Source organism: Dermacentor variabilis, chromosome 8 (genome assembly GCF_050947875.1).
Source record: "Dermacentor variabilis isolate Ectoservices chromosome 8, ASM5094787v1, whole genome shotgun sequence".
NCBI lineage: Eukaryota > Metazoa > Arthropoda > Arachnida > Ixodida > Ixodidae > Dermacentor > Dermacentor variabilis.
Genome location: NC_134575.1, coordinates 169,593,430 through 169,620,003, shown reverse-complemented (window position 1 = coordinate 169,620,003; position 26,574 = coordinate 169,593,430). Strand labels below are relative to the sequence as shown.

The window sequence follows — 26,574 nt, the reverse complement described above, 5'->3', positions numbered from 1 at the left end:
TTGAAGAGTATGTATGCCAAATTTCGTTAGTATAGGACAATTATAAGTGCATAAGGTTATTTTCATGCTATTGTGAGAAAAAGTTTTTGAAGTATATTCAATAATTTTTTTTCACAATAGCATGAGAAGTATGCAGGATAAGTAGGCAGGCCTGTCTGCCTGCCTACTAATCTTGCATACTTCTAGTAACTTTACATGCTGTTTGAACAGATATTGGCACTTTGCAGTCTAGAGGGAGCTGAGTTAGCTGCAGCACACGGTTTTTGTGAAAATTTAATATACAAGAAAGTGCCCGCAAATATCACTATGTATTTTGCCGTTGTGTAGGACATAACTCAAGAAGCAGCTAAACAAAAACTAATGGAACATATGAAATTTGCATGAAGAACTCTACAATTGGCTCTCTTTTCAAACCTGTAGTACAAATAATAAAAATATTTCGAGTAATATTCAATCAGCAAAATGTTCCCCTTGCTACAGTGACCTACAACATAGCGACGAAAAGTTTAAGGCAAGTCCTCTTGTCGAAGCGACTGTGGGCTGTCTTCCCAAGGGCTTCTCTTAAAGACTGAGTTTTCTTGCATTTGCCAGGAGTGCAATACTAAAATGTTTGTGAATGTGCAATTGGTATTGGCACACTAACAGAAAAAAAGACAGTTCTGTGAAATGTAGACTTGATTATAACTTTGTTCGACATTTATATTTCGACTCCATATATTTATTTCGTGTTTTGTACTGAGTGTTTCAGGGATGACTGCCACTAATTATTGAACATAACTGCTTCATGACAGTGCGACAATTTTCACTAACAGAAATTTATAGCTGTGGAAGGCATTAGAATTGCAGTACTCAATGACGTCTACTTTGTAAGAACTCAGACTAGCACCAGTTCTGAGATACACTTATCCAAAAAGTAATGATCAAATAGATTTCTCTGCCACACAGAATTGTCCCACAAGGCTTACAGAACTCATAGTTCGTCATCTTGTACAAGTAGATTATGGGCCAGATGTAGTTTATGCTCAGTAAATACATAAATCAGTCATGCGAGGTGTCTCACTTTAGGTTGCATGGTCGAACTTCTTGTAATCTTGCTTGTTTTGATTTTGTTTCCTTTGTGAGCATGAGTGACTTGGTGGCCTTGGCACATATTGTCAAAACTGTTTCTTCATCACTGGGAATAACAAAAGTTCATTTACACATGAAATTCCCAGTTACTGATATGGTAGGCTTCGAGCTTAATTCTCTTATCTTTTATATGTTCATCTACCAAGTAGTTTTATCGTTCATTTAAACATATCCATGCAATGCAGAGTGGACACCCAAATTATAAATATCTGTTCTTGCTTTCTGCCCTGCTCTGGTGTTTTCAAAACCTAGCATTGGTTCAATGGCCTGTCTGCACCGGCATAAAGGTAGTAAAGTGGCTAAAGTTAAAGGTCAACAACATAATTAAGATACAAAGCAAAAAAAATCACTCCAGATTGGAGCGGCAGTGGAAAGTTAAGCACAGATTTTTATTACACGCACAAATAATTTGGCTTATCATCTGCTCCTGTTGTATGGGAACGCATACATTGGGAAGACAATCCATTGCGCCACTGTTACATTAGCGGGACACCAGAGAAAGGTAGAAATCGAGAACAGGTATTCACACTTTGTTGTCCACAATGTATTATCTGGATGTGTTTCACTCTACAAAAGACTGCTGTGGTGGATAATCATAATGACAAAGAGAAAAGAATTAAAGGAGGTATGTGTCAGTCATCCGTCCGTGACCTCCAGTGTTTATAGAAACACTTCTTTCTGTATATGTACCAAGCCGTAGGGAGGCTTTACGTAACTCAGTCATGCTTGCTAAGTTAAAGATTGGAATAAGGGAAATAACAAGAACATTGTATGAGTGATTTGTAAATGTGGCACCTAATGTAACTTATTCGTGTATGGGCTGAGGATAGATTGCAGCCAGTGCATAATGTGCTGTTACAGGATGACTTGTGATGAGTAAAAGAAGCCTTCCTCACATCTTCCTCTTTGTTTCTTTGGGATCTTTGTGCACTATGTGTATTCTTACAGCTGCGCGCATGCAGCTGGGTATAGTTTGTTTATGTGTTCTGCTTCCTAGCTTGTCCTCATCACTCATGCGCTATCTTTGCCGTAACAAAATACAGCTACCCATGCTACTTATTTTGTCAACGTGTATGCATTATGGAAAGTTTTGTATTAGTGGTTATTTCTACCTGTGAAATTGTCTGTGTAAGCTATTATACTTAGTCTTGCAAAAGTATATTTCCCAACATAAATAAATGATCAGTATAAGTGTTGCTGTATTTATTTTTGTAATTTTCTCAGTTATGAAGTTTTTATACGCTGTTGCATGTTGTATGACAGAATAAAATTGATGCACAACTTTTTATTGTGGTGTTTTTCAGATCAATTTTCATCTCACGCTAACATGCACAAATTATGTGCGAAAAAGTGCCAACAAGAGTACCATAAGGTAAGACAGCTGTTTTTACTGTTAGATTGGATTATCAATTGCCAACCAGTTGTTTTCAGCAAGCATAGTATAATGCATAGATAATGTAATCTAAGTTGGAATGTTGTTTTTATTGCACTTCACTATATGGGTATCTTTTGTACATAAGTGCAGCCTTTCTTATTTGTTATGTGCAGCTTACTTGCTTAGAATGTTAAGTCGTAAGTTAAGTCTTTTAGAACAGGGAAATTGGTTGAACTTATAAATCTTTTCACATAAGCGACTTGTGCGGTGGTGAATTAAACTTCTACATGAGTTACATAATATTTTGGGGTCTCATTATGGTTTTGAGTGGCACTGCAGTATCATGCATATGCAGCTGCAGGCTACATATTGGATATTTATTTAAGACTCTTTTGCTTGGTTGACTATTGATTCCAGTTTAATAGTAATGAGAGCTGTCTTGCTTTCATAGTGATTTTGTGCTGACTGATACATTTGAATTTTCCAGAAGCCAATAAGAAAGATTGATGAAATATTAACTTTTTCTTGCTAACCTGCCAAGTGCTTTTTGGCGAGTTTACTGTGGATCCTTTGTTATCGTATGTTGTCTTTTCAAAGTAGTCTTCTTGAGAACTAGCCGTAGTCGTGTGTACTTACAGCAAGAGTTGTTGACACATCTTGAAAAGAGGACCGACACTGCCATCCAAGAGTGAAACAACTTACATGGATTAGTTATCTTACTTTATTCATAAGAGTCCTGCACCACGCACTAAGGGTAACTGGACACACACAGCTCGAGTCATCAGACCCATCTAGAATAGTTACCTGAATCACTCTTGCAGTGTTCATGTGACACTTTATCTTGAGTCGTCTGACTCATCTAGAATTGTTAACGGACTCCCTCAGCACTAGCCTTGTAACCCTGTTAAGATGGTGTGGGCGACTACTACAACAGAGTATGCATGACTATTGTGTGCGGAGTCACGCAAACACCTTGTATTGAGCACAGATAGCCTCGGGACTCTCTGCCAAAAGAGAGTTCGGGTGTCTCCCACAAAGTGTGCCGTATACGTGACGAGTCCAGACGCTTCGAAAAGAGTAAGGGATACTCTTTTTTTTTTCTTAGTGTGTAGAAGCGCAGAAGCGCGCTACCCGCTCTTCCCCTTGTGAGCGCCATAAGTCGGCGCGCACCCTCCCCGCATTCCGCCCTTGGTCACGCCGGGAGACGCCGTCGCACGAAGCCAGCATCCTTCTCGACTCACCCTCGTATGCTTTCCTCGCACCTACACTATACGGCCGTGTTGTTATTATTTATTATGGGGTTTAACGTGCTAAAACCACTTCGTGATTATGAGGCACACCGTAGTGGAGGACTCTGGAAATTTTGACCTACTGACGTTCTTTAATGTGCACCTAAATCTAAGTACACGGGTGTTTTCGCATTTCGCCCCCAGCGAAATACGGCCGCCGCGGACGGGATTCTATCCCGCGACCTCGTGCTCATTAGCCCAACACCATAGCCACTGAGCAACCACGGCGGGTACGCGATGTTATTGCACTTCAACTTTATGCGGAACGTCACGGCGATGCCGACGCTCACGACGGCGGCAGTCATTCGCCTTGAGTGCCCAAATACTTGCTATTGCAAAACAACTCGCGTGTGTAATGGGGTTGCATATGCAATTGCAGGTTAAGCGAATTAATGTGGTAATGAACTCGATAACGCACAAAATTTAAACTTAGGAATAATAGTTTAGAAGTGATGGAGCAACCAAGAATAAGTAAACCATTAAACATTCGAGAAAGAATAGAGTATCAGTAATTACTATTGCCAAACCGATAACACTCATCCATTGTCAACTTAGTTACTGTATACAGAAAAAAAAAACCTTTACAAATCTTTTGCTGTGGATGTTTGAGATTTAATAATTGTGGCGGGATTTCAAACCCTTAATCAAGAGTGCAGAATTTAATTTACTCGAATGGGATTGCCAACGTGTTTAGGCAATGGTAAATTGATAACATGCACGATGTTTGAGAAACCTAAGCTTAAGGCCGGTTTCCATTTGAAGGCTGTATTTTATTTTGCACTCTATGCTCCCCAGAATGACGGCTCTTCCACTGCTGCACTTCGCAGTCACAATTTATTGTGAACGATAATTTATATGAGCTGCCGGAAACATTTTGAGACGCTCTTTTGATTTTGAAAATTACAAGAAAAATCAAATTAAATTCTGAAGTTTGACTTGCCAATACCACATTCTGATTATGGGGCACGCCGTAGTGAGGGACTCCGAATTAATGTTGACCATCTGGGAATCTAACTTGGCCACAATGCCTAGGACACATTCGTTTCTGTATTTCGGCCATGTCAAAAATCGTGCAAATTATGCAGCAAGCCTATTTTCAGGGATAAAAGACTGCGTACTACGAAGGCGATTTCTTTTTTTTTTTTTTTGAGGTGAACATATCGCGAGTGTTTCGCGAATATTTAGGCACCTAATGCTGTTTTGGAGGAGATGGGCTTAAGTAGCGTTATTTGCGCCAAAATATTGAATGTGTTCTTCCAAACACAATGTACTTCTGTAGCCACTTTCTACAGTTTAAGAGAAAGAATTTCACTCAGAATGTACGATAATGCATACCATCTGTGATTTGACAACCCATTTTTTTGCCGTACGCGGCCCAATAGCTCATCATTTTCAGTGTGGTCAACAAGGATGGGATTTCAGAGCTACATATAAACAAATTGTGCGTTATCATTGTCTAAGAGCACGATGGAAACAAAAAGTGCAGGTTAAGTTGGCGCATTTGCTCATTACGTGTGAGGGCAAGAGCACTTCCGTTAGAGCCCTATTAGCGGTGTGAAGTACCAAATGCTTTTGGCCCGTCCGGCAATGCACCAACTCCGTGTGAGCCTCTACTGGTATGGCCAAGTCATAACGCCCGACGATGGCCAGTGGCTTTGCTTCACAGTGTTTGATGACAACCATCGCAAGCCCACTGCATCAGAAGTCGTCACTCAAATGTACCCGGAACTAATTTTTGTCGGGGGCCACCCAAGAGTGACGTCAAAATTTCAAGACCCATTCGAACGACGAGATACGACAGTGTGAAGCGGAAGTCCTACATTATGTCCAAAAACAAGAGGCTTTGGCTGAAAGAAGGGCTGCAGAAAATACTTGAAATACTTTAGAAAATACTTTTGCTTCTCTGATCACGATTTCGCCTAAAGAGTATGGAACATTTCGTCTGTGCAGAGAGTACAGTCGGATAAACAAACAGACCTAGCTCTTCGCGTTTCCTATACAACATATAGGCGAAATAACTAATGAGACGGGAGGCTGTGAAGTTTTTTCTCGTCTCGACCTTTGCGTGAGCTTCCGGTAACTGCCTTTGCGAGAAGAGACGAAGAAGTTCTCACCATTCATCACAGCGTTTGATGTTTATGAATACAATAGACTGCCATTTGGCTGGAAAAATTCTTCAGGCTGATTTCAAAAGATGATGATCGGTGTTTTGAAGCCACACTTCGGACTGTTCTGCAACGTTTACATTGACGATATTCTATTGTACTCACGGTCAGAAGAGGAACACTCCGAACATTTGGCGACACTTTAGCAAGCTCTCAGTGGCAGGGATCTTGAGATTGATAAGAACTAAAGCGAGCTCTTTAAGTCAAAGGTAGTTTTCCTTGGAAGAGTGTTCGACGCAGCTACCAAGAGCAATGAACAAGAGTCCGTGCAAAGGATCACGAAGCTTGCAAAGCCGCACGACATTCACTCCCTCACAGTCTTCCTTGGCCTCGCGAGCCAATTCGGGAGTTTCACTAAAGATTTCGCCAAGATAACGAAGTGCTTGGCGGAGCTCACAAAGAAAGATGTACCTTTTGCCTGGGCTGGCGAATGCGAAACGAATTATGAAGAACTAGTGCAGCATATATACTCGGACCCTGTTCTTATCCTGCCCGACTATTATGTGTCCTTTGATATGAACACAGACGCATCAAACTGTGGTTAAGAGGCAGGTCTGTACCAAACAGATTTGGAATTGTGTCCCACTATGCAGCTGCGGGTTATATGGCATATTACTTTTATACATGCAACCCTACTCCGCTGTATTATTCGACACCTGAGAAAGAAGCACCAGTCTTTTATTTGGCTCGGCATTACTTCGTTTCATACATCGATGGAAGGAAGTTAGAATTGTACACTGATCACCAAGCAGCAATCCATCTTTTAACTATGTCAGAGCCCAGAGGAAAAGATGGTCCGCTGGATGAATGAGCTTAAGCAATGAGACATTGACATGCTTCACCATGCAGGTAGTCATTTTACAGATGTAGATGCCATGTCTCGATTGGCATTAGAGGTTCCACATGGAATGACAAAATATCGGAAAGTATGAGCCCCTGCACTTCCAGAATGGGAAGTTTGCTCTACCAGAGACGCTGATACGAAAAGTACTTCACTTATATCACGACAGTACTGCATCTGGTGGCCATGACGGTTTCTGGCGCACGCATAACAAGCTTCCTTAGATGTACACAATCAAAATTATGATAAAGGGCATCGAAGACTACGTCTACTCGTGCCACTGGTGCCAACATAACAAGGTTAAGTACAAGCGGCGACGTGAGGAACTACTTTTGCCATTTCATTCACATAAGCCTCTTGAAGTTGTGCACGTAGATTACAGAACTGAAGAAGTGTCCTGGAGTTCACAATGCGCACTTTTTTTCTGGTTGCAACAGATCAGTGCACCAGGCTATCAGAAACGTGCTCTGGCGGAGTAGACGCTAACAGCGTTATGGCCCTTCTTGATCGCAGAATGTTTTCACAGCTGAAAGTGGTGATATCAGAAAGTGAACGTGCATTCCTAAGGAATCTTCAGCAGTAAACATATAGCCGGGGTGTTACGCTAGTACGTTGTGCTCCACATCATCCTCAGACTAATGGAATGGACGAGAAAGTAATTTGTGACATTAGGCAGTTGATCTCCATCTACCCAACGTGTAAAGGAGGGTGGAAATGCAGTCTAGAAGCCACTGTGGCTCACTACAATAGGACGCACACTACTAGTCTTGGTTCGTAATGGGAACAGCGCGAACAAGACGATGACGGAGTGAACGGACACAGGACTCCGTCGTCGTCTTCATCACGCTATTCCCATTTTGAATGTATACCAACTCGTCCAACTTTAAAGTTTAATATAGTCTTGGTTGTAGTCCTTTTTTTGCTGTTTATGGCAAGGTGACACGGGTGCCAGCTGACAAGAAGCTTGGAATTGAAGACAACATGCGCTTGTCTGAGTGAATTTTATGATTTCTGCCAATCCCAGTACAGTGCAGGTTGTAGAAGTGATAGGTACGGTAAAGCGCAGTGATCTTAGGTTAGTGAGGGCTAGGATGCACTTTAATTTTAAGAGAGAAAGAGTAAGGTTGGTCTAGAAGAAAAAGGTAAACCTAGAGGCAATAAGGGTAAAAGTAGACGAGTTCAGGCTGGTACTTGCAAACTAATATGCATCCTTAGAACAGAGAGATGAGTATGACAGAAGTAATGAATGAAACCCAAACGAGGCTGGCTTCAGAGGCAGCAAATGAAGTGGGAGGCAAGGCACCAAGGCAGCCATTAGGCAATCTCTCCCAAGTAACAAATGATCTAATAAATAAAGGACAAAGAATGAGAGCGTCCAACTCAAGGGACAAGATAGAATTGGCCGATCTGTCAAAACTTATCAACCCGGCGAAAATTGATATTCGAAATTATACCGTCAGAAAGACTGAAGAAGCCGTAAAAATGGGCGCAGCCTGAAATCAGTGAGAAGGAAACTGGGCATGGACAAATCGAGATGTATAAACTGAAAGATAAGCAGGGTAATAACATCAGCAATCTCGCAGGTATAGTAAAAGCGGCGCAAGAGTTCTATACTCACCTGTACGGTAACCAGAGGAGTCAGGATACCTCCATTCGAAGCAGTAATGAACAAGTTACAGAAACACCTTCTATAACTAGCGATGAGGTCAGACGGGCTCGCAAGACATGAAGCGAGGAAGAGCGGCAGGATCAGATGGAATAACAGTCGATTTAATCAAAGATTGGGGAGACGTAATGCTTGGAAAATTGGCGGCTCTTTATACGAAGTGTCTATGAACGGCAAGGGTCCCAGAAAACTGGAAGAATGCAAATATTATACTGATCTACAGAAAAGGGAGATGTTAAAGAATTGAAAAAAAATATGGACCCTTTAGCTTACTCCCAGTATCATATAATATATTCACCAAGATAATATTCCATAGAATAAGGGCAACACTGGACTTTGGCCAACCAAGTGAACAGGCCGGCTTCAGGAAGGGATACTCTAGAATGGATCACATCCATGTCATTAATAAGGTAATCGGGGAATCCGCAGAGTACAATCAGCCCCTTTATAAGCCTTTTATAGATTACGAAAAGGCATCTTACTCAGTAGATATACCAGCAGTCATAAGGGCGTTACGTGATCAAGGAGTACAGACCACTTACATAAAAAACTTGGAAAATGCCTACAGATCGCACAGCTACCTTAATTCTATACAAGCGAAGTAGGAAGGTACCTATAAAGAAAAGGCCCAAACAAGGAGGCACAATCTCTTCAATGCTATTCACTGCATGCTTGGAAGAAGTATTGAAGCTATTAAACTGGGCAAGCTTAGTAGTAAAGATCGACGGCGAATATCTCAGCAACCTTCGGTTTGCCGATGGCATTGTTCTATTCAGCAACAATGCACACGAGTTACAACAAATGGATGAGGACTTTAACAGTGAGAGTATAAGAGCCCGGTTGAAGATTATTATGCAGAAGAGAAACATAATAATAATACAAAGACAAAGATAAAGAAGAATAACCAGGTAAGGGCACAAAAGTTCAGGATCGCCAGTCATCCTCAAGTATCTGTGAAGAAATACGTTTACCTAGTTCAAATAATCCTGATCATGAGAAGAAAATTCATGGAAAAAAATGGATTGGATCGCTTACGGCAGACATTCTCAGCTCCTGACCAGACGCTTACCATTCTCATTGAAAAAGAAGGTTTATAACCAGTATAACCTGGTGTATAACCAGTTCATGTTATCGGTGCTGACATATGTGGCAGAGACTTGGAGACTGACAAAGAAGCTTGAAAACAAGTTAAGAACCGCGCAAAGAGCCATGGAACGAAGATGCTAGGCATAGCGTTATACAGAAAGAGAGCGGTTTGGATCAGAGGGCAAATGGGCAAGCTGATATTGTAATTGACATTAGGAGAAAAAAATGGAGCTGGGCAGGTAATGTAATGCGCAGGTGAGTTAGCCGTTGGACCATTAGGGTTACGGAATAGGTACTAAGAGAACGGAAGCGCGGTCGAGGACGGTAGAAGACTAGGTGAGGCGATGAAATTAGGAAATTCGCGGGTGCTAAATGGAATCAGGTGGCGCAGGACAGGGGCAATTGAAGATGGCAGGTAGAGGCTTTTGTCCTGTAGTGGACACAAAAGCGGCTGCTTCTGATGATGATGATGAAAAGCAACGAGTAGCAAACCAGATATCGAAAAGAGATGAAGTTGCAATTTGACAAGTTGCACCAAGGATACCGGTTTGGTGTTTTACGGAACGATCTTGTGTTTTTACGGAAGTGACTACCCGGCAGCGATACAAGTACACTTGGCCCTTTCAAAGTCGTGAAAACATCGACACAACAGGATTTGCTTAAAACTATTGGGTATATCAATAATGGACCTCTACGATTCGCTACCCTAAGCAGTGTTCTTAGCTATCACCCCAGGAGGAGTGAACTAGGAAAACGGGGGGGGGGGTGAAGTGGAAGAGAAAGATGACTCGAGAGGACGGCTCTGAGCAGTCAAAGAAGAAGAAGGGAGAAGAAACAGTAATGGTGACCGTATGGCTAGCTGTTCTTCCTATCGTCTTATAAATTTACAACGCACGTAAAGTGTACAATGTTTGGAAGGATTTTGCAGAACTCCCACTTAAGAAATACTTCTATTTTGACGCGCATTATTGTTATCTGTAACCTGATTTCATTTCACGGTCTGAGATATGTTATATGTTATCGCTTTCCGCAAGACGCGCCTGCATGAATGGCAATTTCCTCGAGCATTGTCAGTGCTTCTATCCGTTGTCTGTTCTGAGCAAGCCTTTTGTAACCTGAGTGTATGTGCGACATGAATTGTGTAGTACTTTCTGGAAGGCACACGGGCACGAGCGAGCATTCTGGGACGTTCGATTCTTTTATAAAAGCCGAAGCGCTTGATCCGCAGGTCAGATTAACGATGATCGCTGACTGTGTTTGCCACTATCATTGCGCTCAAGTCTTACTTGTTTTGTTGGGCACACGTTCACCAAATCAAGAGTTAAATTTTTAACTCACAGCTTTGACAGTGCTTCGTTATCGTTTTTAGGCGTTGCATATTGCATCAGTTTTCTCCGGTTTCAACGTATTGTTGGATGCAGTCGATAGAATTGACATGTGATTTTATTCCTGAGTTAGAGTTCGGAAATAAAAAGTTATTTATTTATTTATTTTCAATACTACCAGTCTCTTTATCGAGACCATCGCAGGTGGGCATATTGTTACAATGTAAACGTTGATACAGCATTATTCATAGAACATGTGAATACAAAGTACAATAAACTAGATACGCTACATGTAGCTACACAGTACAGTCTGGAAAATACAAAACGCAAAAGAAAGCCATCGTTTCATGCATATAATTAGTGAAGTCAGCTATAACAATAAAACAGATGTTATAAATACAATAAATTGTTATTTAATACAATCTCGTAAAATATAAATGAAACACAACCATTTACAACCTAACAGCTTATAACCTAATACAATCTAACATAACATAACATAACAGATAGATCTAAACAATGTGAAAAACAAATTTGCATAACACTAAAATATTTCTAGCAGTCATTCCTTATTATTTTCTATCATGTTACTAAAAATTGAAGGCGAGTCTATATCAGCTATCGCTGAGTCGAGGTGGTTCCACTCCCTAACAGCAGTAGGAAAAAAAAAGAGCATCTAAATGTGTCCATTTTACAAGGGTACTCATCTAACATATTATTGTGCTTATGCCGTGAAATACGGGACGTAGAGAAAGTGATGTATTTTGAAGAATTTATGTTAAAGCGGTTGTGCAACAGCTTGTGTATGAATTTTAGCCGAGCTTGCTGTGCTCTGTTTACCAGTGTGTCCATTCTGGATGAAGCCAGGAGATCTGTGGGTGAGTCAGTGGTTTTGTACTTGTTGTGAATAAACCGTATTGCTTTCCCTTGAACTTTTTCCACTTCGGCTATGTTTGTCTTTGTGTGAGGAAACCGAACTGTGTTGGCGTATTCTATTACTGGCCGCACAAAGGTTTTATAGCATAGCAGTTTGATATGACTGGAGCAGAAATTACAAGTCTAATAAAAAAATGTGGGTTTTCTAGGTTTACTACCTTTACAGATTTGACCTTTTTTGAAAGGAAACAAACTTAACCAACATCAGACCAGAGCTTGCCGGGAAAAATGATTTCTCCACTCCAATTCTTTTGGTAGAAACTCCCAATCAAAAGTTTTCTATCAGATGCCATCGCTAATCAGTGCAGCAGTAACTACCTCTAAAGCATGGCTTTTCTGTCATAAGGGTAGTCGATGTTGGTCTTTTCTGACGACTGTTCGAAGCTCGCATTATTTACTTTCGGCTAACAGTGGGAACGGTACATGCAACGAGAGAAGTATTACCTCATTACCTTACTACAGCAATTAGCTCAGCAATGCAAGCTTCTTCAAAACAATGATCGGCGCTAGACTCTTGGTGGCATCATCATTTTTTGCGTTTACCCTTGTGTGTACATTGTTTACCTAAACTGTTCTTACCAGTGTGGCTGTACTAAATACCGGTAAATAACGTAGGTCACTGGCAAGAATAGCTTGCTTCAGTTATTTATTGTCTGCTACTGATTTCATCCTTTTCTATTTGAAAGAGTTACGTAGTAGTTCATTACCGGATGAGAAGAGAGCAGCGCATGCAGTAAAGATGAATAATTCACTTTAATATAAACTAAATTTTCGGGTTTACGTGACAATACCACTATCTGATTATGAGGCATGCCGTAGTGAGGGACTCTGGATTAACGTTCCCAACCTGGGTTTCCTTAACGTGCCCCCAGTTCCCGAGACAGCGGCGTTCTTGCATTTTGCCCCCAAGATAAGTAATTGACTTTTGAGAACTGATATTTTGTGCTACAGAAAAAAGTGCACTCACATAAGTTTTGTGCCCTGTGATCGAAACAGAAAATAAGGTCATAAAGTTGAAAAATATAGATAATGTGTTAGAGGCTCAGCATGACTAGCCTAAGTGCATTTTATACGGCAGTACGTCCTCGCGTTCCTCATCGCCTAGTTCTCGCAATTAACGTAGCTTGATAGATAGCCGGCACTTTTAACGCCATAGAGTTAAGGGCCCCGTTTTGCAGAAGGGCACCGTGTCGGGGTTCGGCGTCCGGAGTTGGATGTCGCTTCGACAAAAATAGTTTTGTGCCAAATACCGAACCACGCATACCCAAGCACGCTTCTATCACCAAAGTGGCTCAGACCTTGTCTTTCATTGTTTGCAAAGTCATTCCTTCTAATTTTGAGAGCGGCAGCCCACACACAGATGTAATAAAAAAACACTGACAGTGCATTTCTTTTATGTTATCTCTTCTCAGACTGATACATTGAAAGCGCGAAACAATGCCAGGAGATCGGCCCAAACAAGAGGCCGCGTTTCAACCAGAAAGCTTGCCCTTCGTGCATAGCGTTCGCTGCCAGCTTTTCCCGGTAAATGTTACCGTTACCGAAGCTGCACTTGCGGGGCAACATGAAAAGCAGTGAGGGGTCTATGAATGCTAGCGTCCTCCAAAAGTTAGGCCTTATTTGAGAGCTTTAATATTTAAGATAGTTCATTGTGTTATTAGGTGTGTCACCGTACTAGCACACAGCCTCTGTGTCTTCGACCGGTCTGCATGCTGCTTCCTCACCTTATGACTTGCTTGTAATTCCTTTGTCTGCTGGCGCAGTACTTGCTTTGTAGACTTAGATATTTCACACGCGAAGGATTAGGCAAAACATGTGACAGAGATCAAATTACTGGTCGGAAGCCTCAAGCTTTAAAAATCACATATGCGACTTCGTTCAAAGTAGAATACAAGAAAACAACAAATAATTGTAGTAATGAAATGTTTACAAAAACCTTGTTGTAAATCAAAGCAGCACAAAAGTACTTACGCGTGCACATTATTTTTCCGGTGACAGCTCTTAAACAACACACGCGTGTTACAACGTTATCGCATTTCGCAAAATGCATCTTCATGTATCGTAATTTTATAGAATGTTGTCGCCAATTCAAAATTGTAGAAACTTTGCCTGTAATCAGATTGCGCGCGCGACGAGAATACTGGCGTATTTTCTACAACTTACGCGAGCGTCAGCAATTACGTGTAAAGGTACGATTAGTCATGTGTGTGAGGAACCGCACAACGATGGTTCGGTGCGATAGCGGTGAAGCAGGAATACGAAGAATAAAGGCGTTGTTCGGGCGGCCATGCTTGCCTCCGTCCGCAGCCTCCAGCTCGTGTCACGTGTATGTATTAGCCGATGCTCTTGACGCCTGAATCGAATTTCTACAACTGACAACATCGCTCGCCGCTTTTGTTGTTCTTGGAGTGTCACCTGTCTTCCTGGTCACAACTTCGCGCAATCAAGTATCAAATTGCTTGGATTCAGTGTTTTTTGTCTAACCGTTCACAATTTGTTTATGCTAACGAATGTTTCTCTTCCACTGGTCTAGTAACCTCCAGTGTACCGCAAGGGTTAGTTCTAGGACCATTATTATGTTTAGTATATATTTATGACCTCCCAGACCAAATTAAATCATCAATTAAGTTATTCGTCGATGACTTTATTCTCTATCGTGTGATTCCTAACCCTGGCGACTGCGATAATCTTTAATGAGCCATTGACATAGTAACATCATTGTATTCTGGATCCCAAATGAAGCTCAATTCTAATAAATGTAAGCCGATGCGTGTATCCCGTGCTATCAGAACTATCACCATTTCTACGTACAATATTAACGACGTACCTGTAGAAAATGTTTCATCATACAAATATCTTGGTATCCACATTGCACACTATCATAGATGGAACGTTAGTATGAATTACATTTACGGTAACGCTAATCGCATGCTTGGGTTTTTACGGCGTAACTTTTCGTCGGCAAGTGCAGTTGTCAAGTTACTTCTGCGCAAATCCTTAATGAGGCATAAACTTGAATATGCATGCTCCACTTTCGACCCTTCTACTCTAAAGCTCGAATCTAAAGAATCGAATCCATTCAAAACCGAGCTGTTCGTTTTATTCTTTTTAATTACTCTCGTCATGCAAGTGTTTCGTCAGTCAAAATAACCCTTGGCTTGCCTAACCTAGAGTCACGACGTAAATACTTTCGCCCATGCCTTTTTCATAAGATTTATTACACTAACGAAACACTTATGGATGAACTAATCTCCCCGCCATTATACATATTGTCCCGCACGGATCATCGTTTTGAGGTTGCAGTTCCAACTCGGCGAACCAACGTTTATTTTGATTCCTTTTTACCAAGAACGACGAATGATTGCAACCACCTCCCTGCCTCCATCACTGCCATTTCTGACGCCACAAACTTCAAGAATATTGTCAACGAATTTATTTTTACTAATCACCACTCCACTCTGTAATGCCCCCGGGCCTTGAGAGTATGACAATAAATAAATAAATAAATAAATAAATAAATAAATAAATAAATAAATAAATAAATAAATAAATAAATAAATAAATAAAATAAATTCGTTACAGTTTGGCTACTGTGTGGTCAGTCAGTGATCTACAGATTGAAAATACTGACACGTGTTCTTATTCATCTTTCTCCGACGACCGCTTTTCACAGGCAAAAGAATGTTAAATGTTATCGCACCGCTCAGGACGCGCGTGCACGTATCTGAAGTGCTCGAATGTGACCCACCTTTCTATTTGCTGTCTAGGCTGTCGCCTCAACTCCTGTAACTTAATTCTGTGCGTGACAGGAGTACTGGTGTATATTCAGAACTCAAGCTCGCACCAGCGCATACGCTGGCAGGTTTTTTTTTAGGCATGTACGAGGATGAATCAAGTATTTGCCTCAGTTCTTTAATAGTCCTGTTAAGGTACATACAGGTAATTACAAATATACGCACTATTCTACGTTCCTCACACTATTTTCACAGTCCTCATGGCATTTGGTAACTCACAACGCCATCACTTGAAACTTATAAAAGCGAGACAGCTTTCCCCATACGTGGGCTGCATTTCCCTGTGGATTTCGGTGGGTGTTCGTCCCTTGCTCCACAGAAAACGAATAACACCTCGTTGCTCATACGGCGTGGACGTGTGAAGCATAACCGCTCTCGTCAACAACTGACCGCAGAGCCGTGCCGCGGAGCTACCTGCAGACAAGAGTGGGCCGATCCAAGAAAGGACCGCGTATGTTGGTTTTGCATTTGCGGCCGTAATTTGGCTAAAAAAAGAGACAAATACCTTTCGATTCACTTTAGTATTAGGGATTAGGGCATAAGCTTTCCCCTGATGTATTGAAATAACTTAGATATCGGAATCTATCAGTATTTAGCATAATCATGATCCGCAAATCAGATTTTTGCCGATCACCGACTGTGTTCGTCGCTGTCTTTGCACTTATAATTTGACTTGCTTTTAGGGACACAAGTTCTCTCAGTAAAGAGTTAAGTTTCGTCATTCATAGTTTTGCTACTGTGTTATTGACCGACAGTGCAACGTGACAATACTAACTATGACTAAGGGTGCAATCGAGCAGATGCAGAAGGCTACAAGCAAAGCTTATTTATGTTTAATGTACACAAATCACTAGCTTGCCTTTGTTATCGGTGTCTATAAAATTCAAGATGATAAGAGAGGGATTAGTTTGTTTGCAGTGGTTCTTATTTTTGTAAAAATAAGGTTCTGGTTTGTGCAAAACCTAATTTTGTCACGTTTGAAAATGAGCTTCAAATATTTGAAACCTACATAACCATCGATAGCCTTTAGATACGTACAAATATGACCGCGATAGTGGAGAAGTTTCGATCTGATAAAAAATATTCTGATATCGCTAACATCAAATTTACAATTCAAACTACCTCATTTGTAAACTATACAGTTAGCAGGTGTGATTAGTGCGTAAATTTGCCTATGATGTATTACCAAATTAAGATATCGGAATCTATAAGTATTTAAGATAATCATGGTCAAGACACTGAATTCTGGCTTCCCTGTGAGAGAAGTTTCCGAACAGAAGAAATCATCTGCAAACAGATGCATCATTGATCAGTATAAAATTCTAGGTAACAGTGGACAATTGCACCAAAATATAGTCAGCGTTTCTTATTCTTGCTACCTCACTATTTACTTATAGTGTCTTGGTGAACTCAGTATTTATATTCGTAGAGACGAAGATGCCGCTACATTTATAAAAGTTTTGGTGCGCCATTTTTTCGCTTCCAAAAAAAAGTATTCGACGCGAAACGCAAACCAAAATATTTCATTCGTTTAGACTAACAGAGCAAGAAAGCACTACGGTACGTCCCCTATTGTGTATATATGTCACCCTGTGTCCAACAACAATGAACAATACATCCAATCTTGGAGAGTTCAAGAAGATAGACTTTAAATAGCAAGAAAAATATATATGCCATACGCAGATGTCGCTTCATTTCCATTCTTTACAAAGGAAAGCAATCGTTCGAGGGCTTATAGCTGAAGAGAATATTCGTTTTGTTTAGGCTCCCGTTAGACTTTTGACAATTTCGTTCTCCTTCGATTCATGCTATGGCGAATGAAAACTTCGAAGTCCAACTAATTTCCATGCCAATTCACTACTGTATTTATTGGGCTCCCGCGGGGTCACGCGAAACTGCACATGGACTCTCAAACGACGAGACTGCATGCGCCAGCTGTTATTGTGAAGCGTTAAAGTTCCCCCTCATGGGCACGTAGCAGAAAATACTTCACGTCTCGAGTTTTTGCAAGCACCGAAGTTATTAGTTGTAGCTATAAACACACATGCCTTACCGCTAGCTGTAACATAGGATGTGTTACTTCATGCTTCTTCAATGAAACGCATATGCAATGTACAAGAGCTTGCGAAATGCCCAACGTTTTGAGCACAGTACTCAATCCGTGCTGTGGCGAGCCATGTACACTAGAGGGTTTTGATGCAGTTGTCTTGTTGCAATTAAGAAGTTGTGTGTGCAGAAAGGGATTGGTTTTTTCAAAACGAAACAACCGCAAATGAAAGACGGAACGAACGCAATTTTCTCTTACCACTTTTGCATTGCTTGAAATGTTTTCTAATGATGGAATGCTGCAGGCTGTCAAGAAACTTCGTATGACTTATATGGATGGATAAAATCAAAGATACCAACCATCACACAGAGTAAACAATTTATTCTCTATATAACAACGGCAACTGTTTCTGAACGAACATCAAGCGCCGCTCAAGCGGACTGTTATGAGCAAAATTTAGCTTAACTGTAAAGAAAACCTCAAAACGAAGGCAGATTGGGAATATTGCACGTGGTTCGGAATATACACAAATTATGCGTTTCGTGTTTGATATGCTTGTAACGTAACTTTCGTTTATGCACAAAGAGACTCAGATTACGTGACCTCGATAATATGTTACGCTTAATAATAGCGCCGTCAATCTCCGTCTCACTGTGCGCTTCTGAACTCGTGCTAATGAAGAGTCAGAAGCAGTCAATGAAATTGCAACTCGGACTCGCAATATTTATTAAGCTACCTACCTTAAGAACCATACCTGGTAATATATGGTAAGCTTGATGAATTAAAGTATCTTGAAGAAAAGCAAGAGGCTAGCGAAAGTAAGCTCAGGCTAGTCTCGAGATTGTTTTGGTCACATGTTCTGTTTCCACCGTTAGATTGTTGCTATGAGCATGCAATTGGCCACATGATGCCCCTTCGCCATTATCCGTGGCCTGCATAATAACATAGTTTGTGCTATTGAACATTCTAGGGCAGGTATTGTTTACCTTCTTTGTGTTTTCAAATATGCATGAATTGAATGCTCTGCTCAATTGCCTTCCTGGCGTGTTTCCACCGACTATACAAAGCTAAAACTGGAATATAATTTATCGCAAGTTGTCGACCAGCATACTCGCGGAACCAAGTCTTGGACTTAATACTAACGAATACTCCTGAGACTACAGGGACGGTGATGCGTATTAAAGTCTTTAGTGATCACTGGCTACTACAATTTAAAGTTGGTGTTCCTTTTTAATTTAGCGGTAGCACTGTGAAAACCATTCGAGATTATAATAAAGCTGACTACAGCAGTATATACGAGGCACTTGAGAAAACCCTTCGAGATTATACTAAGGCTAACTACAGCAATATAAACAAGGAACTTGAGAGTTTTTATATTATAATATTTCAAGCATTATGTTATTCACGGGCTGTAGACGATAACATGGTTCTATTGAAACGTAAAATTTTAGGAGTCTTAAATTTTCTTCCATTAGTTTTAATAAAAATTATAGCAAAAGTCCATGCTTCTGAAGGTAGCTCAGAACACTGATAAAGAAAAAGAAGCGTAGATCGAGAAGGCTAAGTGCGTTAATAATGCCCTTTCCTGGGATTCGTATCGGCATTGCTTGCGAACGATTTTTTTTCTCTCTAAGCAACATGGTTCTAGGAATGGTTAATCATGCGAGTCACAGTTGTTCGAGCTCACAACGGATCTTCATTTTAACATGCACAGCTACACGCAAGCTGATTGTGGTTTTATAGGTTTTTCCAAAGCTTTCGAGAAGGTTGCGCATTGTCGCTTGTCTTCTAAATTATCCGCACTTCGATTAGATTGTTAACTATGTCGTGGTTTCGTAACTTTCTTTTCGTCAGCAGCTTTATGAACTGCAAATAATAAATATTTTTCTCAGGATTTGTTTTCTCTGATAACGCGAAAACGTTTTAGGCAGCCATTGTTCCAGGTAACTTTGTTAGTAACATCATTTTACACGAGGAAGACACTGCCGTTGCCGCCGAACAATGTCCGACCACATTCAACGAGTTGTTCTCCTATGTGTTTGCCAACGAGGATTCTACTAATGTATCTCTTGTACCTGATCAAATTTCCGCATTCATGACACCAATTGGCGTCACTAAGAAGTGCATACCCAATTTAATTGATCGTCCTAGAATTTCTCCTTCATCAACAATGGACTACAATAATTGAAAGATATTATGCACACCTCTGCTGTGTTTAGTCAATTTCTACGTCATATTTTCAGGCAATAATTGGCATCTGGACAGTTACCTAAAGACTGGAAAGTGGCTAAGGCTGTATCAATATTCAAAACTACCGACAAGTACACACGGAAAATTATACACCAATATGTATTTGCTGCAGGCTAGTACTTGCTGCAAATTACTTCAGCATATTATAGCTCAGATATTTATGAATACCTCGAAGCTGACGATCTCTTTCTCTAAGCAACACGATTTTAGGAATGGTTACTCATACGAGTCAGAGTTATTCGAACTCACAACGGATCTTCATTTTAACATGCACAGTAACACGCAAACTGATTGCCACTTTATAGGTTTTTCCAACGCTTTCGCTAAGGTTGCGCATTGTCGCTTGTTTTCTAAATTAGCCGCACTTCGATTAGATTGTAGTAGTAAATAACTTTTCTTCAAAGCTTAGCGACAAACATCTGTTGTGCCACAGGGAATCGTTCTTGGACCCTTATTTCTTTAAATATGGCTCAGTGACTTACCCTGCGCTTTATCTTCGTCTGTTAGGCTGTCGGTTGAAGACCGGATTATTTACTTTATTATTACCAGTTTTGTGAATCACCTTTTTAATCCGAATGTCCTTCAACTAACTTCCAACTAGTGCGGAACCTGCTGTACACACATATATATATATATATATATATATTTGTTTATACATGATATGATGTCGTTCGTCTAACACCGCATCTCGGCGTAATTTCCTTGACTTGCGCAGCGGTTGAATTGCCGGTTGTGCATTTACAGAGTTCTCTCGATGCTTGTGGCCTTGTAAAGAAGCTATTCAACCGTCTTCAGTGAATTTCGTGTCATCCCGGCGAAAAGTTCTTGCTTGACGCCACGCATGAGTAAGCGAAGCTTTTTCACCTCGGATATTTTGGTGTCGGCTTGGCGGAAGAGTTGCGTCATCTCCTCGGTGCAGATCGCAATGTTTTTGGTGAGTAGTTGTACCCGGGCTTTTGGCATAGCTTAGGCCCTTTCCTAGCGCCCGACGCTCGTAAAGGTCCGCAGGAAGCCGCTATGGAACAGTTCCCACGTTGACAGGGTCGACTCCCGGTTCTTAAACCACGTTCTGGCGGCTCCTTCTAAGGCGAAGTATACATGCCGCAGCTTGTCGTCAGAGTCCCAGTTGTTGAAAGTTGAGATTGGTTCATACGTTTCCAGCCAGCTTTATGGGTCTTCAGACGATGATCTCTGGATGGTTGGTGGCTCCCAAGTTGTTGCAGCAGAAGGGGGGGGGGGGGCGCTGGGCCAGCCATTGGGGTTGCTGACTTGGGCTTGATCCCTCTGGTCTTCTCTGGAAGAGGTACGCATTCAGCTAGCAGTCCTTTCTGCCTACGGCTAGCTCACTGGTCCTTGGTGACGTTGCTGTTGTCGTCGGGTTTCGGGCTTGGATCGCGGCTTTTCTTTGGCGTTCAGTGCATGGGCGCACCAGCACCTCCACCAGAAGTCACGTGGGAGTGACTGTGACGAGCAGAGTAGCAAAAGTTTAAATGGTGAAATAAAGTCTTTATGGGGCGAACTTGTGCCCTCAAAAGCAGGTTACACTTAAATCCCAACAATAGCGGTGAACACAGTCGGCGATCGTCGGAAATTTGATGAGCAGGTCAAGCGTGTCGGCTTTTATACATCAGTCATCGAAGGTTCCAGAATAATCACTGGGACCTACCAGTCTTCCAAAAAGTTCAACACCGTTTGCGTCACTCCTACATGCAATCAGATTTCACAAGGTTCGGTGATAGCCAGTGGATGGAACCATCGATAACAACCCAGAAACTTCCGACACACGCAGACGCGTCTAGCGCTGTGCGATAACATTTGTTAGGCTGTAAAACATGGTCACCCGATTAAGATAAACAAGTGCACGTGCCAATATGCAAGGTGCTTCAGCCAACACATTGAAAATCTTTTAGAGCTTGCCTGTGGCAGACAGCTCAATTCTAGTTGCTGAGCCGGTCTGCTAGAAGCGGTGGACACTACTCGCAAAAAATGTTTGGTCCTAAATCGACTAATTAGCAAGAATTCACCAATTACCTTTTTAGCTATGTTATGACCCATATTACAATTTAAAATTTTACCAATTGACTTCGTGATGGGGGGGGAGGTAGATTCACGTAGATCGATTTCTCAGGACGACAGCAGGTTCGAGAAATAAATTCCCGAATTTGTGGAGAAATGCTTTAGCGTTCCAGTTACTTGTGTGCTTCAGTGTATGAAACGGCGTTTTGTTAACAAGTAACCTTGAATGCCAATGCATTTCTCTAGAAAGTTCGGGAATTTATATCGCGAAACTGCTGTCGTCGTGAGAATTCGTTCCAAGTTCCTTGCGAACTCCAGGGCTAGAATTTGTAAATTGCAGTAAGGCCATAATGTGGTCACTTAGAAAGCTAATTAGCGAATGTTTATTAATTAGTGGATCTTGCATCTCCATTTCTTGTGCAAGTATTGTCCGCCGCTTCGAGTAGACCGGCTCATGAACTAGAATTTTGATATATGCCACAGACAACCTTTAAAGGTTTTTGAAAGTGTTCACTGAAACACCCTGCATCCACAATGTTTAATACAAGAAAGAATTGCTATCTACCCTACAGTAGCACAAACCTATAAAGTAAAACCATGCGAGTAACTCAAAAGAAAAGCTTCCCGATTTAAGAAAAATTTTCCTTGTTGTCCTATTTTTTACAGCGAAGCTGTTATTGGCTACTTTCTCCAAGATTATGTCCATGTATTGACACAAAACCATCATAATTGCGAATGGCTCCAGCCTCGTCATCTTCCACAGCTGGCACTTTGGCACCCGTCGGCGATACTACACGAACGCGGTCGTGCCAGTACTCCTGCGTTTATCGTCGTCATTAAGTATATATTTGTTATTTAAGAAACACAAACACGTAAGAAAGTACAGCGAAGCAGTCAATGGCTAGTTCCCAAAGGATCGTGTCCGTGTGTAGACAAAAGAACTCTCCATACGTAGGCCGATCCCGAAGATTGTACAATGCCGGGACGAGCACTCCCCATACGTGGGCCGAACGCGAAAATCGTGAAACGACGGTCCGACCTACGGCGGAGGTGATATTTTCGTTAATCACTCTCTATACGCGGGCCGATCCCGAAGATAGTACAATGTCGGGCCTACCCACAGCGGAGGGTATGCAGTCGTTAAGCACTCTCCATACATGGGCTGATTCCAAAGATAGTGCGACGCCGGACCGGCCAGCTTCGGAAGAGAAGCAGACGTTAAGCACACCCCATACATGGGCCGATTCCGGAGACAATGCGACGCCGGGCCGGCCAGCTTTGGTAGAGTAACAGGATTAAGCACTCCCCATACATGGGCCGAATCTGAAATACTGCGACGCCGGACCGGCCAGTTTCGGAAGAGAAACAGACGTTAAGCACACCCGATACATGGGCCGATTCCGAAGATAGTGCGACGCCGGGCCGGCCAGCTTTGATAGAGTAGCAGGATTAAGGACTCCCCGTACATGGGCCGATTCCGAAGATAGTGCGACGCCGGCCGACCTGCGATGGACGTAAAGAAGGCGTTAAGCACGGACCTATGAATCGGTACCATACGTGGGCCAATCCCAAAGATAGTACAAAGCAGAGCCGACCCACGGCAGAGATAAAGTAGGCGTTATGCACACCCCATACGTGGGCCAATCTCGAACATAGTGCAACGCCAAGCCGACCTACGGCGGAGGGGATGGAGTCATTAAGCACTCTCCAGACGTGGGCCGATCCCGAAGATTGTTCAATTGCGGGTCTACTCTCAGCGGAGGTGACGCAGTCGTTAAGCACTCTCCATACGTGGGCCGATCACGAATATAGTGCAACGCCGGGCTGACCCGGGGCAGAGTTGGAGCAGGCGTTAAGCACTTTCCACACGTGGGCTGATCGCGAAGATAGTGCATCGCCGCGCCGGCCAGCTTCGGAAGCGAAGCAGGCGTTAAGCACTCCCCATACTTGGAGATATTCCGAAGTTAGTGCGACGCCGGGCCAACCCGCGATGGAGGTAAAGTAGTCGTTAAGCACTCTCCATACGTGGGTCGATACCGAAGATGGTGCGATGCTGGGCCCACCCACGGCGGAGGTCACGCAGGCGTTTAGTACTCCCCATACGTTGGCCGATCCTGAAGTTAGTGCAACGCCGGGCCGACTTACGGCGGAGGTGAAGCAGGCGCTAAGCACTGCCCATACGTTGGCCGATCCCGAAGTTAGTGCAGCGCCAAGCCGACCATCGGCAGAGTTGAAGCAGGCGTTAAGCCCTCCCCATACGTGGGCCAATGCCGAAGATAGTGCAACGCCAAGCCAACTGGTGGCGGAGTTAAAGGAGGCGTTGAAGGGAAGCTGAAACGGTTTTCAATTTCTATGAATTGCTGGGATTGGGAAGAACAGACCTAATAATTTACGGTTCCGAATTTTTTTTTTCGTTTTTTTGATATAACGGGCGGAAATCGCTTTCTAAATCACCCGTGCGGACACGCCCCCATCGCTTCCCGGAGCGCCGGGTGAGGACGTTGGCAGAGGAGAGAACCGGCGAGAGTGACGTCATGGGCGGAGACCGAGCCAACCGAGCTGCGGACCGGCGTGCTGACATGTGCAGGCATGCCTCTTTCCGTCTTGCGCTTTACTGAACGACGCTACGAGAGATCTGCCGCCGCCGTCGCCGCCCCTCACGTTTGTTTTGCGATTTTCGTAAACTGTTCTTTCCTTCTGTGCTGCTTCTTGCCTTGTCCAGCCGGTTCGACTCCTTTCTGGGCAAGTGCCACTTCCAGTACTGCCCTGCTGAGGCACACAGTCCTGAATTGTCTTGAACTTGTTACGCACTGCGTGCGCTTCTGTTTTTTCCTAATCTCTTGCACCTCCTGGCAGCACAAGCAGTTCTCTTCATCTTCCATCAATACGCAGCACATGCAGGTGCACCAAGTTTAATGAAAGTGTGATTAGGCCCACATTGATGCACTGGAGAAATAAGAACATTTGCAGCCATTAACGTCTGGTAACACAGTTTTAGCGCAGCCGGATAGACTTACGACAAATCTGAAAACGCGTTGTTGCTAGCGTTGCTATACTCCGTTTCATACATCAGGTGCAACGCTGTGGAGGCTTGAGATACTTCTTGCAGTGGCTGCGTTCGCACTTAGAAAAAGTTCGGTGTTTCTTGACCCGATTTTTCAGAAAGCTTTCCATATATAAGCTCAGTTCGGAATGAAAAAAAAAGAATTTACCTATAGAAACCATCCGTGTACTTATACGGCTGCTAACACGTTCTTTTAAAAAAAATTTCTTTTCGGTATTTTTTAATTGCTGCCCGTCGCGGCAGCTTCACGTGCATGCTCGCGCGAGAAAACGCCGCTGGCACGCTGCGAAGCATAGACGGAAACGCGCGCAGTAATAAATTTTGGTGACCGGACTTCGAGCGTAGCTTCCACAGCGATGCACCTGATGTATCAAATGGAGTGTAGGCTTGCCTAGTGACATTCGACGTACGGTTCAGTTATCGTGTTTACCACACGGCGGTGCTAAAACTGCCTAATATATTTATGTCAACACTATAATGGAGCACGCATACCGATCCTTGATCGAGCCACACTCGCAAAGTCGTCGAACCATAGTATGAATATTGCACATATAATACCTCTGGTCATCTCTGGATGTGTATGATAAGCAACTTCCATGACTGTACCTCACAGCACTGCATGTGCGCGCTTTGAAACGCGGCACTTATGTTCGCGATCGTGTATCAACGCTGAAAAAACCACGGGACTTTAGACAAGCAGCGGCAAGGTGCTTGTCATCGCGGAATTGCACACGTGTAAGGTGCCTCGCGGTGGTCTCGTGCTGAAGAGGCCCTCTCGGTGAGCGCATATTTCCCCCTTCATCTTTTAAGAGATTCAATACATACAAGCATTTGTCTCGCAAACCAGATTTATTTCAAGGGAATTTCCCACGTCTCAATAATTTCTCTCGTCGTATACGAGTGCTGATTGCAGTGTTATAGTTTGTTAACGAAGCTTCCCCTCAAGTCTAAATATTTTAAGGCAGTTTTCCTAGTGTATAAAGCCGCTCGAGTTCACGCTGCTCCTCTGGCGGCCATTTTTCAAAGAAATTATGCCTTCCAACCACTCAGAATGCCGGTGACAACTTCACGTTTGATCAATTCTGGATATTGTAAATAGTAAACGGCTACTTTTGCTTACATGGTCGGCCATGACATTGAAATTGCTGATACAGCGGAAAGCATTGCACCGGATGCACATATATAGAACTGTGTATGTTGAGCGAGATAAGAGCTGCACTATAGGCATCGCAGGCAGTTTTAACTGGAGGAAAACTTGGCAAGTGCGCCTCGAATGATAAATTGTTTTGGCTAAACCGAAACAGCGCGAATTGGTAGGCTGCATGAAAGAGAGACATTCTTATTGAATGACAGGAAGTTATTCGGCATATATCTGGCGATCACTCAGGAAATGGTTGTTGTGGAACGACGAGTCGGTTCTGATGTACTTCGCTATAAAAACGCGCGAGATAGTGTCGAGCAGCCTATATTGGCTTTTGTGTGTGTATATATATATATCAATTCTAAATATTGTAAGGCAGTTTGTCGTGTGCGTATCATGGACACGCATGCTTATATCGCCTTCCGTTTCCCTACCACGGTTGCGCTTTAAA

General features: G+C 42.5%; 1 protein-coding gene across 1 annotated transcript in view; it reads left to right on the top strand.

Annotated features, from left to right (window-relative positions):
* LOC142590721 (uncharacterized) overlaps nt 1-26,574 on the top strand; it is a gene marked incomplete at its 5' end in the record, with an annotated part of 285,438 nt that overhangs the window by 35,054 nt on the left and 223,810 nt on the right. The gene's annotated exons all lie outside the window — the stretch shown is intronic.